Source organism: Corapipo altera, unplaced genomic scaffold, assembly GCF_003945725.1.
Source record: "Corapipo altera isolate COAL_440 unplaced genomic scaffold, ASM394572v1 23, whole genome shotgun sequence".
Lineage (NCBI taxonomy): Eukaryota > Metazoa > Chordata > Aves > Passeriformes > Pipridae > Corapipo > Corapipo altera.
In genome coordinates this window covers 19,997,679-20,015,712 of record NW_020884878.1, presented here as the reverse complement: position 1 = coordinate 20,015,712, position 18,034 = coordinate 19,997,679, and the positions used below count along the sequence as shown (strand labels likewise).

Genomic DNA, 18,034 nt, shown 5'->3' with positions numbered 1-18,034 from the left:
GCGCCGCCTCGCCCCGCCCCCGGGCCTGGGCCCTGCCGCTGCGCGCTCCCGAGGGCGGCGGGCGCGCGCCCGCCCCTCCCCCCCGCCTTTCGCGGCTTTGTTGTTGCGGCGGCGGCGGCGGGGCCGGAGCGCGCAGGTAACGGGCCGGGGGCGCTCCCCGGGGCTGCCCCGCGGCGCTCGGCGGGGAACTCACCCCATCCCCTGCGGCAGGGCTTGGCAGTGGCGTCGCGTCCCGCCGAGGCGGCGTCAGGAGGGGCCGCTCTGCCCTCAGCGCCTCCCCGCGGGCAAGCGGCCCTGCCCGGCCTCCGCGCCTCCTCCGCCCCCGGGGCCGCGCCGCCACCGGGCCCTTGCTGCACCCACTGGCTGCGTGTGCCTTGGCAGCCCCTGGGCTGGGTTAATGTTTCCTCCCCCGACTTGCCCGACCTACCGCCCGCTCCGCAGCTGGAGATACGGGGAGCCGAGCTGTCCATGCGGGGATGCGCGATTTGGAGTCCCAAAGGCTCTGCAGGGAGGGAAGGGACGGACAGGCAGCCGCTTTCCGAGAGGGGGACAGCGCTGGGAAGGGGGCTTGGACAGTGTGAGGTGAAACCTGCCCTGAACAAATTCAGGAGGTCGTTGCTGGATCTTTAGTGTCAGGTGAGAACAAAGTGTGGAGGGTACTCAGCATTGTAGTAGTACATTTTAGAAAAGGAAAAAAAACCGCACCAAAAAACTTGCCAAAATAAAGTTTGTGGGGTTTTTTGAAAATATTTATGACTTCAAAAAAAGGTGTTAAGGAAGTCCCAATGAGTTGTATACCTCAGATCCTATTGTAACGAAGTTTCCTACTAATAAGAATTCTTGATGGTGGCGTGAAGGTGTGTTTCGCGTGAGGAAAAACGTTTTGGTTTCTCAGTGTGAACAGTTTGGGAGAAAAACATTCAGTAATTGTACCCAAAGGCCTATTCTACCCGAAACAGCACACCCTTCCGTGTTTGTCCATGGAACAGCTTCAACTGGGTCTAGGTACACTTTCAGGGGGCTTGGGATGATTGGAGGTGGGTTGCCGTAAGAGTTTCTTTAGCCCGAGTTTGGGAATTCAGAGCGCTGTTGTGTCTTTTTTTAGTATTCCAGCAAGTGCTAACTACTGATAGAACAGTGGCTTGCCTTAAATTGCAAGGGTTTAGTCGTGGAAGAAGAATCGGTTAACTACAGCAATGTGCTTCAGGCTCAGCAGATCTCAGAGCTGCAAATTCTGGAGGTTCTAGGACCTGTGGGTCTTAGTGAAATGCAGTGATGTGCTTGCCTTGTCCTTGAACATGTCCTTGAGCATCTATACTTGACTAGTTTTTCTCTGGGAATGTGCAACTTTGGTTTAACTTGAAGCTTGGATTATTTGTTTATTTAAATATATTATGGCACTAACGTATCTTGTGGGGTTTAACAAGAGTTAAACTATGTCATACTGGTTAAACATGCTGTGTTATGTGGTAGTTCTATTCTTGTTTTATTTTCCTGTTTAGTGTGCAAAATGCCATCACTCATGACAAGGTCCTTCAGCTGAATGAGATGTGTGAGACAGAGCTGTATACACCAGTGAGGTACCATCAGTGTGACAACTACGAGCTCCTTTGCTTTGTCACTGGTACAGGAATTAGCACTGACTTCAGGCTCTTGAATGTGATAGACTTGTTTTGCCCGTCCAGCTAAGGAGAAGTTACTGCAGTTCTGGTTGCAGTACGAAAAGTGAAGAGAGGGACTGGGAGGTAAAATTATGTACAGGATTTGAAAACGTAGGTACAGCTGCTGCTACTAGTTTTTGTAGTCATTACAGATTTTCTTACAGTAATACTACAAGTTCTTTACAGGGTGATTCTCATTACAGTTTGTTATGGGGACTATTCTGTCCAATAGTAGTGAGTAACAAATTAAATTTTAAAAATATTTTCCCCAATTTTTACATGATAGCTAATGAGACTTCTTTCCTTTTTGTTTCTTTGTTTCTTTTGTTTTGTTTCTGGATTCACTTAATTTCTGTTTTTATCATTAGTTTGCCTGTTTTGGAGAAGGCAATGTTACTTTTCTTCGCATACTGTTAATCTGTCTCCCTGCTTGTTAGAAGTCATTCTAGATGATGCTAAATTAGAAGTGTATTATTATGGTGTTAAACTTTATTCTTGACCGGTAAGAAACAAAACAATTGTCAGGCTTAGTATTTCTCTTGCAGCAAGACAAACCCAACACACTGTGTTACTGGCAGAAACAGGAGTACGGTGCTGGTGCCCTGTGGCTCACATATAGCTTTTTGCAGTTTGCGGGGCTTTCAGTTTTTGAGGGTGTGTAGGTTAGTAAAAAAGTTAAGGAAGTTTTCAGAGCTTGCTGGAAAGAGTTTTATAGGAGGAGAGAAAATATGGGTTTGGTAGTTCTCTGTGGAAAGAATCAATAAATTATTCACTAGAATTTAAAGCAAGAAGGTACACATGAGCCGAGGGTGAAGAGGGAGGATGTCCTGCTATAGATTACAGTTTTGTGTAAAATTAGTCATGTGAACTTGGGAGATATCCTAATGGATATTTTTGTTACCTCCTTTTTAGTCTGCCCGACATAGGGTAGAGTAGATGTTACATGTTAATGGCAGCATGCTGATAGTGGAGTGTTTGTAAATTATGAATTGCTGATCTGACTTGATACTCACTTTAGTGCGAATCTCCCAAATATATGCGGAAGCTTCTTTTCACTTTTACATCTGTTATCTTACATCGGCAATAGATGTTTTGAAGCTTATTTTTAAAACAAACAAACAACCCTTCTGGGCTGCCTCTATTGACAAATTTAAGTATAAGTTAATGTTGCAACTGACAGATGTTCCTGAAAGTATGACTGCTGCCTTTAGCCTTTTCCTTTCAAAGAAGAATGGTTTTGAAAGAGGTAAGAGGAACAGCATTGAACCTTTATTTGCAGAACAGATACAGCTATGGAAAGAAAGAGTATGAATGCTCAGTTGTTTAGGTGAATGTCTGCTACTTTTAGCCCCCCTTTTTTTAAGTGATAGGATAGTTGACATGCTCCCTGCTAGCTTCAGGAGCCATGATACGGAAACCATAACAGCAGGCTTCTGTTTTCCATACTGATTCTTGATGTGGGCTTTTGTCTTTTAAGGACAGGTTAAAATGCAAACTGACAATTTCTGCAGAGTAGTGGCCTTTGGGGTATTAAAGAATACTATGTATTAGAATTTTAAAAATAGTTTAGATGTGTATTGGGTTTGTATGGCAAGGTTTTTTATCAGGGGAGCTACGGGGTTGGGGGGGCGGGCCTTCTGTGAGAAACTGCTAGAAGCTTCCCTCCTGTCTGACAGAGCCAATGCCAGCCAGCTCCAAGATGGATCCATTCCTGGCCAAGGCTGAGCCCATCAGTGATGGCTATAGCACCTCTGGGATAACAGAGTTAAGGAGGGGGAGGGGGGAATTTGCACTTGCAACTGGAGAGAGAAGTTAGAATGTGTGAGAGAAACAACTCTGCAGACACCAAGGTCAGTGAAGAAGGAGGTGCTCCAGCCGTCGGAGCAGAGAGTCCCCTGCAGCCCATGGTGAAGACTGTGGTGAGGCAGGATGTGCCCCTGCAGCCCATGGACATCCACAGTGGAACAGATACCCACATGTAGTGCATGTAGGACCCCACACTGGAGCACGTGGATGTGCCCAAAGGAGGCTGTGACCCTGTGGGAAGCTTGTGCTGTACCAGGCTCCTGGCAGGTCCTGTGGACCTGTGGAGAGGAGCCCGCACTGGAGCAGGTTTGCTGTCAGGACTTGTGAGCTCGTGGGAGACCCACACTGGAGTAGTCTATTCCTGAAGGACTGAATCACATGAAAGGGACTTATGCTGGAGCAGTCTGTGAAGAACGGTAGCCTCTAGGAAAGAATCGTGCTGAAGTTCATGGAGGACCCCATGCTGGAACAGGAGAAGAGCGTGAGGATCCTCCTCCTGTGGAGGAAGAAGCGGCAGAGACAACGTGTGAAGAACTGACTGTAAACCGTGTTCCCCTCCCCCTGCTCTATGGCGGGGGGCTGGGGGGAGAGGAGGTAGAGAAAACTGGGAGTAAAGTTAAGCCCAGGAAGAAGCAGGGGTTGAGGGGAAGTTGTTTTAAAATTTGGATTTATTTCTCATTACCCTTCTCTCATTCAATTGGCAATAAATTAATTTCCCCAAGTCAAGTCTGTTTTGCCCCTGGTGGTACTGTGTGAGTGATCTCTCCCTGTTCTTATCTCATTCCACGAGCTGAGGAGGGAAGTGATAGAGCAGCTTTGGTGGGCACCTGAATTCTATCTGGGGTCAGCCCACTGCATGAGATATTGCTCAGATTGATCTTTGGTATTCATAGTATCAATCAAATCATATTTTTCAAAATGTGTAGGGTACACTTCTGTAAAATAAATGTTTTTCATGAAGTGTGAAACAGGCACGGCTAATCTGTCCCAGGTGCAAGTAATAGACATGAACATTTAAATTGAATGCCAGTGGTTAGCTGTCATGATGCAGTATGTGTTGTTTATGGGTTTACTCTCTATTTTACTGTTTATATGAAAACAGCTTATTTTATTTTCTGTGCACCATTACAGTTGGATGCACCTTGTTGAAGGCATTGTTATGTTTATTTCATGCTTGTCAGAGGAATTAAAACTCAGTGATTCAGTTAATTATTTTGAAAGCTTTTTTTTTTTTTTTTGAAGTTAGAGTTGTGACACCTGTGGCCTATGGTCAACTTTATTTTGGCCACAGCTCATTTTCTTCCTTTTTTTCTTTTTTGTTTTTGTTTTGTTGACCTGTGCTTTTCTCTAGCAGGCATGTAGGAGTTTATTGGGTCAGGTGCCTAGTGGGCAGCTATTTGTATGTGTGTTGTGAGTTGGGTGTGCTACATGTGCAGCAGATGACTTGCAGGAATGCTCTTGTGGGTTCCGGTGTAGGGAAGGGGATGAGGGGCTGAGTAGGATCCATGAGTGACCACAGAGTGGTTGCTCTTGTTGTTGAAATGTATTCTGGAAATTCACATTGAAAAAAGCATATAGTTCTGTTGTTGACTTCATGTGTAGTTAACATTGTAATCAACATGTTGGTTTTGTTTTTAGCAGAGACTAAAATACATGGGACTGGTTCACAGTATCGGTTATGTAATAGAAAGAAGTGAAGACAGCATCAGTGGTATCATTTTGTTCAGTATCTCTTGCTAGAGTAGCAAACCAAGGAACAGATCCACCTTATCTTCAAGTGAATAACAGAACTTCCATCGGTCACAGAAGCATGGGATTACACTTTGAGTTTGGAAGACATAATGAGTTCAGCTCCTGGAGGACATTAATTTTGGCACCATGAAGTCCATAACAAATTGAGTTAAGGAGATCCACATAACATGCTGGTAGAGAAATGTTATGCTTTATGTCCTTTTATTTAAATCTGTTGAAGACAGAATTTGATCTTTAAGTTATACATTCATTTAAATAGTAATATTCTGATTAGCTATGCACTAAATGTTAAGTGTGAAATAAATTAGAAAAATCTAATCTGGTTCAGTACTGTAGTATTAGGACAAAGAAGGATTAAAATGCTTGGTTATTGAATAAGTCTTTGTAGGGAGGGGGTGGCAGTTTCCATCAGGATTCATGAAATGATAGCAGGGTTGTGTCTGAATCAAAGCTGTTCTGAAAATGCTGTATGATGCTCCACTATGAGACAGTTTAACATGGGATCAAAAATTGCTGTACTTGAAGCAAATAGACCAGATCTTTAATGGTAGTAATTTATTTAAGTCAATTTACAAGTTGACTTGTATTTTAGCTTATAAATAGTACTGTTGACTTGTAAAGGGAGTATTTAGTGCTGAAGAATTGCTTCATGGTTGGGGGTGTGTATGACTTCTCCTTGGTGGGAGTAGAACTTGAAAGTGTTCTGAGTTGCCATTTTAACAAGTGAATGATACTGAGCTTAGGTTGGCTTGGTGAAAAGGGAGTAGAGCTTTCCGAGGCATGGCTGTTGAGGTGCATGGAAATGAAAAGTATTAAAATATTTCTTTTTTGCAGAATGGTTACACAATTTAAAATACTATTTTGTCTTTTATCTGTTTTTCATGCACAAAGTTAAATATGTATCTTTTAAGATGTCCTTCACTTGTTTCCTTTGGGAGTAATCAGCTCTGCTTTGGCTTTCTTTCATTACACTGTTTCATAATGTATGTGTTTGACTCTCCGTGTTAATTCTGATGTATCAATAGGTAAGAAAGTGGAACCATTCTTAGTGCTTGCCTGTTACATCTCATAGGAAATAAAAAAATGGTTTGTGCTGTGTTTTTGTTGATTTTTTCTATGTATTATAGAAAAAAATTCATTAATTTTAGGAGCATCATTGACTGCCAAAATGATAAACCTAGTTACCAAGATCTGAGAACATTGACTGACCATAATTAAAAAATCTAAGACATTCCAGTGGCCTCTTCAATGCTGTTGAAAGAAGTTACATGCAAATATGTATTCTTTGTTTTAAGCATTTATTTCTCTTAGTAATGGTATGATAGATAGTTATGTATTTCTTTAAAAAAGCTATTGCTGTTTGAGAGAGATTAGATGGCAAAATGTGAAGATATGTATCTAATACAATGTCCTGTTTGGATATTATGATTTATGCTTGTTGTAGGTGCCTAAATTATACCCATCCTATAATATCATTAGTAGTGTTGATATAATAAAATCATTAGTATCAGTAAAATAGTTTAATAAAGTTATTAGTCTTACTTTTAGAAAGGCACAATTTAGTACTGTTCTTAATTTAAAATTTCTTTGATCCACGGTTGGACTTGCCTTAAGATGCTATTTCTCAATGTGTTGTTCTTGTGGTTCACATTCAAGTAAATAAAATTTGAGATTCTACAGGCATTTTAACATCAGGTGCTTAGCGAGTGAGAATGTGTTAAATTGATTGTGTAAATTTTTAGATATGAGCATGAGAAACAAAGCAGTATTTTTCATCATGCTTTTCTATAGTGTACCTTTTGTGTGTGCACAGATACAGGCAGTTTTTCCATTTGCTATTATAGCAGAGTATTAGGATGTGGTTTTCCTTGTCCGAAGTTTGACATAAACACTCGACCAGTTTGCTCCATGGTAACTTCCTTGTAATGAGGAAATTGACACTGTGAAACCTCCTCTACAAATGTAAGATTTGTCGAAAGTTTTGTAGCTGTTTTTGTAGAGCTATGGAAATGTGTTCTGATTTTGAATTGAATTTTCTTTATTACAAATATTACTAGATGAGTGATTCTTCTTGTATTGTAGACATTTAGTTGCTCAGCGTGATCAAAATATGCCAGTCAAATGCTTAGATACCAATTTAAAACTGTTCTCGTAGATGCTAATTGACTTTTTTCCACTTTTTTCATTTTTGGGTTGGTTTTTTTTTTTGCCTCTGCTAGTTGTCAGAATACCAGGAGGTTGCTGACAGTGTAAACAGCTTAAAATGAAATCAAAATTAGTCTTGAAGTAATTAAATATCTTTGTTCCCATGATCTATATCTGAAGACAAACAAACAGTATTTAATATGTCTGTGTTCCTGGATCTGTTTGTAATGGTATTTATTTTCATTAGACCACAGGAATCTTGAAGTTAAACTTTTCACTTTACACCTGACCGTATGATGAAAAAGGATGTAGTTCCACACCTATATCCTTCTCAAGTGTAGCCTGCACTGATGTCATTTTCCTTAAAGAGACATCAGCAACCCCATAGTTCTGCTCAGTTGTATTTTAAAATGAAGTTTGATTAAAATTTGAATTTAGCAAGTGAAAAGCCACCTTCAAGGTTTGAAATTTGCTTTTCCTTGAAGTTAAAATAAAAAAGGAAAAAAGACAGTATTCCGTTCTCATTCTGTGGTGCTGTGCAAGTTCGTTGTAGGAGATTTTTTTCCATTACTCTGTTCAACTGTAATTTATGGGCAACAAGCTAAATTGGGAAAACCGAGCCCCAAGAGGAACTTTGTGAATTCCCTGATGTCCTGGTTCACCAGTTATCCTTACGTTATAGGACATTACATAGAACCTCGGGTTTATGGCTCCACACTCCATTCCTGCCTTCTTGCTGTGACCGTCTCTTGTTTCCAGGTGTTCCTGACTAGTCTCATCTTTTCCTGTGTTTCAGATACTGTGTGACTGATGTGGGTATTTCCAAGGTTCTCTTTGCACTGAGCCCCACTTAGATGCCTTCAACACTGTGTTGAGTGTGAGGCAGAATGTTTAAAGAAAAGAGGTGGGGTGGAGTTGTGGAGCTCACTGTCCATTTCTTGCACTGTCTCTTTTGTTGCACTGGGTTTTAAGTTTAGCTGCTGATCTTGCTAGACGAGCCTTGGAGAATGGAACTGGGAGGACTGATCAGCTGGTTTGTTGGCCCTTGCTACCTAGATGTGATGGCAGCTTGGGCAAGCACCATCTAATGTCTCACCACGGTCAGCTTGTTCAAAGTGAGCTCGGGTAGCTCCTGAACTGCTGCTGATTTCTGTTCTGGCTGCTCTTCTGCAGCCAGAGCGCAGTAGTCTTGGCTGAGGGGCACAGAGGGTCCTGGGGAGGAAAAGATACTGCTCTTTTTCACTCCCAGGTATGAGTTGAAGGCACAGTGGGGTTAGTAAGGCAAGGTTTAAATGGCTCAATTTGAGAAATGCTGCATGTGACAGCAGGAGTCAATCTTTAGACATGCTGTAGCTGTAGCTGCTGTTGTGCAGAAATACCCTTGATGAATACTGATAGCACTCTCCTACTGAAACTTTTTTGCTTCTGTATGTTTGATGAGTTCCCTTATCTTAAGGAAAAAGCAAACCACCTCTAGTGCCTTAAATTGTGCAAATATTACACAATTTTCAGTGGGTTTGGAGAGTTATCTGTTTGCTTATTTGCTTGCTTTAAGAAGAAACAATAAAGCTTTACATCTGGATTGGGAAAGTGTAGTCATATGCTTCATCTTGTAGAAAAATGGTGCTTCTTTAAAATAGTTTTTGAGATATATTTTGTAAATATTAAGGGATATTAAAAGATTTCATATACATACAACGGGCACAGTATGTGTGAGTTCATATGCGTACAACACACTAACATGTGTGAGTGCCTGTATTTGGTTGCCTGGTTTTTCTAACTAGTAGTGTTTTCTGAATACCATGATATTATGTCTTCTGAATATCATTGGGAAACAGAGATGTGAAATAGCCGTTGAAATTTTGATTTGGTTTTTTCCCCACCAGTTCTTCCCATAGGCATGCAGGATCACACACCAGTAGATGGAGCCCTGTCCCAGCAGCCAGCCTTGAACAAGCTGGTGAGCGTACCTGTAGCCTTTCTGACCTGAGCGCCAGGCAGGAGGGGCTTCCTGAGCATGTATCTGTGATGTTTTATTTATATGTAATAAATGGACGTGGTTTTAAAATTAAATGTCTAGTATTAGCTGTGCAAGTAAGGCAGTTACTGTGTGCTCAGATGCTTAGGGACAGTTTTGCAGTGTTCGTGGGGGACAGGTGATAGGTGAAATATCCTGATCTGTTCCAGTGTTCTGCAAGTATGAGAGGCCTCTAGTGTGCCACGTGTTTTCCTTTTTCAGTTAAGTTCTGAGTCAAGTGCATGTCCTTAGGCAAATCTTGGTTGAGACCATTGAAAACAGGGCCTGTGAGAAGCTCTAAAGAAACTTACAAAGCAGATTAAGTTTTGGAATTTAGTTTTGTATTTCTACTTCTTACTAATGCTAACAGCTGATCTTTTTTAAAGTGTATTTTTGAGTATAGAAAATCGTCAAATGGTGCAGTTCAGAAATTCAAAATCAGCAGTAGCTAATCTTGCGTATTCCTTCTTTTGCATGGTGTGTGTCCACACCTGCAGCCCAGAAATGTACTGTTTGGTTCAACTAAATGTTACAGTGGACTTGGTTTGTTGACATTTGTGTGGGCCACTTGTAAAACTGTGCTTTATTTGTTTTAATGGTTAGTAGTCACTTTTGCTTATGCTTTGCAAAAATGAAATCAGGGATTTTCTTTAACATGGCACACAGTTGAATGGGGCTTTCCTGGTCTAGTGGAAGGTGTCCTGCCCATGGCAGGGTGGTAGGACCTAGATGATCTTCAAGGTCCCTTCCAACCTAAGCCATTGTATGGTTTGTGATAGCAAATTAATACAGCACTACTCCAGTCATTCAAACCCATTTATTTGTTGCTCTAGACAGTATTCCAGTTTGTTACTGTTTCAATGCCTTTTTGAAAAACAGACACAAACCACAACTGTGAATATCCTTGTGCTTTGGAGGGAGAAAATAAAGTCACACGTGGTGGGTTGACCCCAGCCAGCAGCTAAGCACCCATACAACTGGTTGCTCACTGCTCCCCCCAGCAGGCAGGAGAGTGGAAGAAAACTCATGGTCTAAGACAAAGACAGTTTAATAAAAAAAGGAAAAATAAGGAAGAACAAACCAACCAAACAAGCCAAAAACAACAACAAAAAAATGATGCAAAGTCATGCGCTGCCTCCCACCCTCATCGTACCAATGTCCAGCCAGTCTCTGAGCAACAGCTGCTTTGGAAGACAAACCACACACGCCCTTCTTGCTTTACCCCAGTTTGTGTTGCTAAGCTTGACATTACATGGTATGGAATATCCTTTGGGCCAGTTCAGGTCAGCTGTGTCCGCTCACACCTTCTTGCCCAGCCCCAGTCTACCCTCTGGAGTGACAGAGTTGGTGGGAAGTGAAAGCCTTGGTGCTGTGGAAGCAGTGTAAGCAATAGTCAGAACACTGGTATGCTATCAGCACTGGTTTAGCTGTAACCCCAAAACACAGTATGATGTGGGCAGTTATGAAGGAAGTTAACTCCATTCAAACCAGAGTAAGTACAAGTAGTAACATAACTTCTCAAGAGTAAAAGTACTCTATTCTAGAATGTGTTATGAAAAGCATTTTGTAAATTTGTAGCAGCATTGATGATAGACACTTATATAGATATACAGCTTAATTTTTTGAGGAAGAAATTTGTAAATTTAGATAAATATAATCTACTTCACTAAGTGTCAATTTTTAAACTTTTTTTTAATCCTTTAGAAGAAATTTAGCTTCTATGCAACAATTGGTTATTACAGTGACTTCTTACATATGAATGAAGTTGCAACATGTAGATTTGCCATTAACAATGTATCTTAAACCATCATTGGTTTGTTTGAGAATGATCATGCCCTTTTGTTTTGAGCCATTGTTAGAGTGGTCATGTTTTCGTGTTTTTTGAATTTTGATATAGCTACTAGCAGAGGCAGTGATATTAGCAACAAAAAGTAAGCTGTAGAAGAATATAAATGTTTGACTTGAGCATTTATGTAACATCCCCCCTCTCCACAAAGGGCATGGTTACAAAGTTTTAGCTCATGTTCTTGTTAAAAGGATGTTTTCTTTGGAGAGAAGGGGGCTTTTTTAGAAGAAGTTTGACAGTAAAGCTTTCAGTGAAATACAGGGTAGAGGTGAAAAGACAAAATGTTCAGAAAATGACATTCCAGTGGATGTTTGCCCTTAGAAGCAAAAGAGGAGCTTAATAGTCTTGTATAAAACGTGAAATGAGTGGTAAAATCAACAGGGTGGGTATACTGGTCATTGGAAGGTGAGGGAAATAAGACAAGCCTTCATTAAACTTGGCCTTTAAATGTTTTTAAAAAACAAAACACAGAAACACCAAGTCTTGCACCTGCCAGTGCTTGGAGAACACTATGAAAAGATGACTGATAACCACTGTTTTTCTGTGCTTGATGCATCAGTTGAATTTGGCAGTTGCTCTGAAGAAAGTGGGGACCACCTCTGTGTGTTCAGCATTCCTTATGTATCAGCACCTGAGTCCTTTGAGAGATTTTATGTAGTGCCTGAAGCATTTAGCAGGGAAGTGCAGCACATGTTGAATAGCAGAGGTTGTTGTGAGGACTGATGTTTTGACCCAGGTAAGATGATAGAAATATAGAGCTAGCAGTTGTGAAAAGCTTTGGGAGGTATGAGAGTTTCAAGGCTCTGGTTCTTTCTTGATCCAAAAGATCACAGGTGGTAACTGAAAGAGATTAATTTGTAATTCTGATATAAGCATAAGTAATACGTTTTTCTCCTGACAGTATAGAATACCTCAAAGACCTATTGATAGTTGCCTGTAGCATGAGATTTTATCCCTGGTACAGTGATTTTTATTTACAGGTTACATTACATGAGGAAGAAGATTATGGTAACTGAGCCATATAAAGAACTCCTGCAAAACACAGAAAACAGCAGAGGTTGTGCAGAGGCTTGTCATCTTCTGTATTGAACAGCTATGAAACAGCAACTGATTGAAAAAGGTCTGTTGGTCTTCTGAGGTCTGAGTGGTTTCTGAGTGCAAATGTGGGGAGAAGGGACACATAGCTTCAGTCTCATAAGCAAAACTATTTTTACTGAGGTCCTTGAACTTTTTTTATGGCTTAAATTTGCATCTTAGTAGCAGGACTGGGCAAAGCTTTAACACTCTGAGTTTAACATTTATTTGGAAACATAAGCTCACTAGTTATAATGCAAAGCATTTTCCAAAATGCTGACTCTATTCTGCCAGTAAAATACATGTGGTATATACTTGTAATCTGGCCCATGCCTAGAAACAGTTTTTCTCCTGGGCTAATTACCAGTAGCTGTGGTACTCTTGTACAGCAGAGAAGAAAACTAGCAACATAAATTAATCTAATACTGACACTTATGAGGTAAACGATACAGACTGTTCTGTTCTTAGAAATATGGGGTATGAAGTTATAGTCGAACATCAGTCAACCAACTATGAGGAAAATTCACTGGATAGCTAAAGCATCTTAAATGATGTGACACTTAGCCTTTTCTGAAAGTTGAATGACTTTGGTGGTTGTTTGATTCTTATTCCCCTTTGGAAGTGGATTGTACAAGCTGGGGAGTTGTGCTGGCTTCCTTGTTCAGCTTTGCAAATACAGTGTGGCTCAAACTGACGTTACTGTACTTTATCTGCAGTGAGCAGTTATACCCATTCCCTGCATCTAAGGTACAGATTCCAGGTGGATGTCACAAAATCCTTTTTTCCATATTTTTTTGTTTGTGGGACAGATTGGAGTCATTATCTGCAGGATAAGGACATGCTAAAACACCTCAGTAATTCCTACAGAGACTATTTACATAGAGGAAGGATACTCCTGTTTCAGCCTAGATCTTGCCCAAGTTTTTGATGCTTGTATGGTTTTTAAAATAGCATAAATTGTCTTCTAGGAATTTTTATCTTATTTTACACTGTTTATATTTTATACATACACTGTGTCTATGTGCATAATTAAAGTAACGGGCTACAATTTTTAAGGATTTGGCCAAATTAAAACTAAAGTTTGTTTTTTAATATATCTCTAACTATGTGTCACAGTACCATTTCACTGTAGGGGTTTTAATATTTTTTTCTTGATTTTAAAAAGCTATTGAAGAATGCCTGGACCTATTTTTGTATAAAATCTGCTTTGATAACAGATAAATAATTTGATATTTCCATATGTGAAAATCTGTATATGAATATAGTTTAGATAAGCTGCTTTAATCACTTGTTGCACATATCTTATAATTTTATAGTTAATTTGGGAAGCTAGAGTAATCATTTTTGTTGCATGCTTTTGTGACTGGATGTAAATTAAACATGGAAGTACAGTGTCAGCATGAATTAATTATGCAAGTAAGCTGAATGACTATTTCATTATTTTATTGAAATGGCAAGAGTTTGAGAAGATCTTTTGTCTTAATAGATTAGTCAAAATTCATTGGGAAAAGTCTTAGTGTATTTAAGGTAATGGGAAAACATTGCTTTAAGTACATCCTACAGAGATCCTGTTTAAAACAGATGACAGTCTGTCACGTTCAGTAGCACATCAGTCATCAGATTTATTCTAATTCCTTAAGCTGAACATTTCATTCAAGCTTGTAGATTGTCTTGTCAAGCTACCAAAGCCTTATAGCTTTTCTGTCAAGCATTGAGTTGCACCAACAGTTCACAAATAAATGCTAAGCTGCAAAAATATTGTTTATTTTCTTTAACCTTTTATTCAGTTAACTACACTGTTCTTTCGTGTTATTTTCTCCACGTGTGTTTATCACAAGGTATTCGAGGGACTACTTCCTAAACATGCCTCATCCTGACAACAACCACTTCAGACCAAGGACCACTCATTCTGGGACTTGTTGTTTTTACTTGTAGCAGTCTAGACCACCGTGGTTATCACATTCCTCCTCTAATTACAAAGACCCAGCGAGCAGCTTCATTTGCTGCAGCTGTGAAGGAATCCCACTGCCCCTGCACGTGCAACACTGGTGTGGCCAGTCTGGCTTTGTGCGGAGTGCCTGTGGACTTCTTGTCCTTTATGGAAAGTGACAGTTGGTCTATCAGCCCATACAGCTGTGCCAGTCTTCGTATTTATTCATCAACATCTCTGGGATATTTTCTCATGCTTTTTTATGTATTTCTGTGTCTTTCTTTTTTCTCCTGCTTGACCTTCTCTAATTCTGAGCCTTTTGTTTTAAATAAAGTCTTCTGTGTAAACTGCAGCACTTGCATACAAAGTCTACTTAGAGACATACTTTCTTTGAAGTCAACTTATGTGTGTCTGAGGTAGTAAAACGTTGAAGATGGCTAGCTGAAGTTAATTAATTGCACTAAGAAAAGAAAGTAAACTATTAGATTGGTGCATTTGTATAAATTATGTTTAAGGCTAAAAAATTACTTGTTAAAGTACTGAAAGGCTCATGTCCAGATTAGATTAATCTCTATATTAAATTGCTAATGCCATGGCATTCGATATAAAGTTGTGACTGCCCTTTAATAGGAAAAGGGTTTCCTTGGTTATCTCTTTCAGCTATTAAAAAATTAAATCTAAGCTGTCTGTTAATAATTTTCCAGAGCCACCAACTTCAGAACTCTACTTCCTACTTCTAGTTCTATACTGTAACTTGTGATTTCTTCTAACATGTTTTTCTGTAATTTACATGCAGTGCTACATTTTCTCTCATAGTCTGATGTTTTTCTTTGTTATAAAATGCTGTTATTTCTTGATACTGTTTCTTGGCCTGTTAAATAGCCAGTATGTTCTTTTAGCAGGTTATTCCGTGAATGGATATTCTGAAAGACACATTGTACATGTCTAAAATGGAACTTTGGGGTAGAAGCCCTAAATAAAATTAAAGCCTGAATATGTAAAAAAAAGATTGTTAAAATGTCAAGATAATGAAAAGTCAGAAAATAAATTATACCTATTATTAATTTTGCATTGTATTCAAACACAGAAATATGTATCATAGACAAAAACTGGTTACAGAGAGATAAAATTCAATTTTACACTAGGATAATTGTTTTATGTATTTTACATTTATTTATAAGATCAGATAAAGGCCTGGAATTCTCAATACAAATCATAGTATGGTCCAAAGTCAGTAAAAGGAAACCCCTTCATTTGCAGAACACATTACTACTGCAGAAAATGCGAGGTGAATAAAACGAAACTTAAAAGCATCATCTTTCCTACTACACATTCTTTGCTTGCATTATCATATTAGCACTTTGAGTATTTTTGGTTTTCAAAGGAGTGAATAGGTGTTCACTCTCAGCATCCTCACGTATATTACCTGTAGCCAAATTACCATGTCTTTGCTAAGAAGAGATTAATGCAAAAATTGAGGTATATGAGTGAGAATGGATGCATGCTAGATTCTCAAAGAGAACTGAAGGAGGTGACTCGGTCTTGAGTACCTCAGCTGAGCATCTCTGTCAGTTTGAACGAAAGAAGGAAAAATCTCTAAGTAACAACCTCTAAGAAACAACCTCTAATCAAATTTCAAGCCAGAGTTTGAAATCTGTAGGTAGCAAACTGAAATGGCTGCCACTCATCTTACCACAAACATTTAATAAATAATCTGTAACGTACAGTGACAGGTTCTTTCATAATCACAGAATCATATAAGTAGTGTATTGGAGCATTTGAGCTCTAGGACAATAAGAAATAGACTTATTGATGTGACATCTGCTTCACAAAAAATTATTACTAGACCTAACAGGTATTTCATCAAGCTGGCTGTTTTTCACAGGTGTTGGCTTCCAAAACATGTGTTGATTGCTGCCCTTATTTGGAAACATGAAATTCTGCATCTGTTGTTAGAGAGTCCAGGTTTCCTGGACTCCTGTCAGAGTACCAATGTCACTGAGGTGGAAGATGCCACTGTTGCCTGAGTTAGTTCATATCATAGAGTTGTGGCAACGAGTAGTGGTTCAACGGCCCTGGCGTGAGGAACTGGTGTCACCGAGCAGCTCTTCTAGGTAACCACTGGGATTACAAATGGTCCTTTGTTTTCTTCAGAAGTTGCAATTTGTTTATAAGCTTGTAACTTCTGCTTCAGCAAAGGGAGGGCTGCTGCTTCAGGGTCAGAATCTGATCTTTGGTTTGTCAGATAGGATTCAAGGTAAAGGGTTTTTCACAAATATGATGGTCTAGTATACTGCTTGGTAAGCTTCTGCAGAGCTAGTAGCTCAGCAGCTTTCATTGCTGGGTTGGTGATCAGATCACTGGGGTCTGCTTGTGTGATCAGGCTTGCTTTTCAAATGCTGAAAACTTATTAGACTGCAGAAGCACAGATACAGAAATGCAGCTGCCTCTCAGAATAGACTCACCTTCCATTTTTTGATAGAATGGGATTTCTTCCAGGATCATAATGAGGCCTTTCCTGATGCAATACAATTGTGAAAGGGCACTAATGGACTCAATCCATGTGTTTGTTCTTGGCAGCCTGACATTATAAAAGAATGAAGCATCCTTGAAGGGTTCCTTTGTCATAAAGGTTATGGGTTAGGGGCAACAGGTTTATCCAGAGATTGTTATTGTGGGACATATAATCAACCTGTTAAGGGTGTTTATGTTAGTTTTCTGCACTACAGCAGCATAAATGTAGAGTGATAAAAATATGCCTGGGAGCAAACTTCAGCATCTTGTTTTATGGACTCAAAATTTGATGGTAGCAAGAATAAACACAGTTGTGGGGTATAATGATTTTTCACACACTGTACTGAAGGTGACTGCTGTGCAGGTGTACAAGGTAACTCTAATTAAAACAGTTTCCCCTTGAAATGTAATTTTGTTCCTCCTCTTCACTATCCAGTGGTAGACTAATATTTGTCTCCAGAATGTTTTTCCAGGATCTGAAGTGGAATTACAGTATCTGAAGGTTACTAAATATTAGGCAAAAATTATAATTCTCTTCATAGTTTAAAAGTATCTTTCATATTTCAAAAACCCTCCTGGATGTACAATTCTTTTGGCAAACATTCTCTGTCTTGCACTTATGAGAGAAAACTTACTAAAAATAGCATATGCTGCTATCATACTGAGGTTCCCCTCCAGTTGTATCTGCCCAGTAGCTTGTTTTTTGCTTGGTGTAATAATACACTTCCAAATTTACCTTAGAAGTTAATAACAGCATGTAATAGAAACCAGTGATAGACCTGTTTTTTTTAATCTGTAATCCTGTATAATATAATTCTGTGTGAAAGTGTCACTCTTTAGTAATATATGAGTTGTACTGTAAATAAAGGAAAAATTTTGTTTCAGTTACTGTGGAAATTCATTCAGATTAATGTTAAACCCCAGTTATAAAGAAGTTCATAAAATTTATCAGATGTTACCCAAAATGTTTTGAAGCAAAACTTTATCTCATCTGATTAAAGAAAAATGTGATCAGAGCATGAATTTGCCAGTTGTAGGGTCTGTGGACTTCTCAAATGTCTTGTGAAACAGGTTTTTAGGGAGGTGTCTATTAATGGATGTCTGAGAGTACGTGTGTTTTTTCAACCCGTCCTGAAAGCACTGTGGGAAACCTTTTAAGTACTAAACTACTTTTTCCGTATGTTTAGCTTATTTACAGTGAATATCTTGGATAAAAAACCAAAAATAATCATACGCCTCAGTCAAGTTCAGTGTGATTAGTAAATTAAACTCACTTAACTCTTTTTAGG

At 39.5% G+C, this 18,034-nt stretch overlaps 2 protein-coding genes across 8 annotated transcripts in view; one reads left to right on the top strand and one right to left on the bottom strand.

Annotated features, from left to right (window-relative positions):
- Positions 1 to 285, bottom strand: part of SLC25A21 (solute carrier family 25 member 21) — a 249,933-nt gene extending 249,648 nt beyond the window's left edge. Inside the window, exon 1 of the mRNA XM_027637729.1 lies at positions 194 to 285. The gene's annotated coding sequence lies outside the window, so the exon portion shown is untranslated. The remainder of the gene's footprint in view (positions 1 to 193) is intronic.
- Positions 103 to 18,034, top strand: part of MIPOL1 (mirror-image polydactyly 1) — a 184,127-nt gene continuing 166,195 nt past the window's right edge. Inside the window, exons 1-3 of one of the 7 annotated variants that reach the window (XM_027637716.1) lie at positions 107 to 136; positions 9,251 to 9,324; positions 12,208 to 12,347. The gene's annotated coding sequence lies outside the window, so the exon portion shown is untranslated. Of the gene's footprint in view, positions 137 to 410; positions 637 to 9,250; positions 9,325 to 12,191; positions 12,348 to 18,034 lie in introns of those variants that run through there. The other 6 variants (XM_027637715.1, XM_027637720.1, XM_027637717.1 and 3 more) reach the window with 6 other exon arrangements.